Source organism: Echinops telfairi, unplaced genomic scaffold (assembly GCF_000313985.2).
Source record: "Echinops telfairi isolate 266 unplaced genomic scaffold, ASM31398v2 ScPeMD7_3533;HRSCAF=4204_0, whole genome shotgun sequence".
Taxonomy (NCBI): Eukaryota; Metazoa; Chordata; class Mammalia; order Afrosoricida; family Tenrecidae; genus Echinops; species Echinops telfairi.
Window position 1 is genome coordinate 106587175 of NW_022107431.1, and position 620 is coordinate 106587794.

Sequence of the window (620 nt, forward strand, 5' to 3'; positions counted from 1 at the left end):
GGTGTGAGTGGCAAAACAGGGAGGGTAGAGGGAGAGTGGGTAGGAAAGAGGGAACCGATTACAAGGAACTATATATGACCTCCTCCCTGGGGGACGGACAACCGAAAGGTTGGTGAAGGGAGACGTCGGACATGGCAAGATATGACAAAATAACAATTTATAAACTATCAAGGGCTCATGAGGGAGGGAGGAGCAGGGAGGGAGGGGAAAAATGAGGACCTAATGTCAGGGGTTTAAGTGCAGAGGAAATGTTTTGAGGATGAGGGCAATGAATGTCAAATACGCTTTACACAATTAATGTGTGTATGGATTGTGATAAGAGTTGTATGAGCCCCTACTAAAATGATTTAAAAAAAAGAGTCTGATGTGAAAATAGCTGCAGAGACAGGAATGATGGCTCTACAAACCAAGGAACATCCAGGGATTCCTGGAACCGCCAGGAGCTAGGAAATGACAAGGAAAGATTCTTCCCAAGAGCCTTCAAAAAGACCAAGACTGTGTTGGTCCCTGATTGCAGATGTCAGCACTCCAGAACTATCCAGAGAATGCATTTCTGTTGTTTGCAGCAATCCAGTTTGTGACCATTTGTTAGGACCACCACAGGAAACAAATACTGCCAG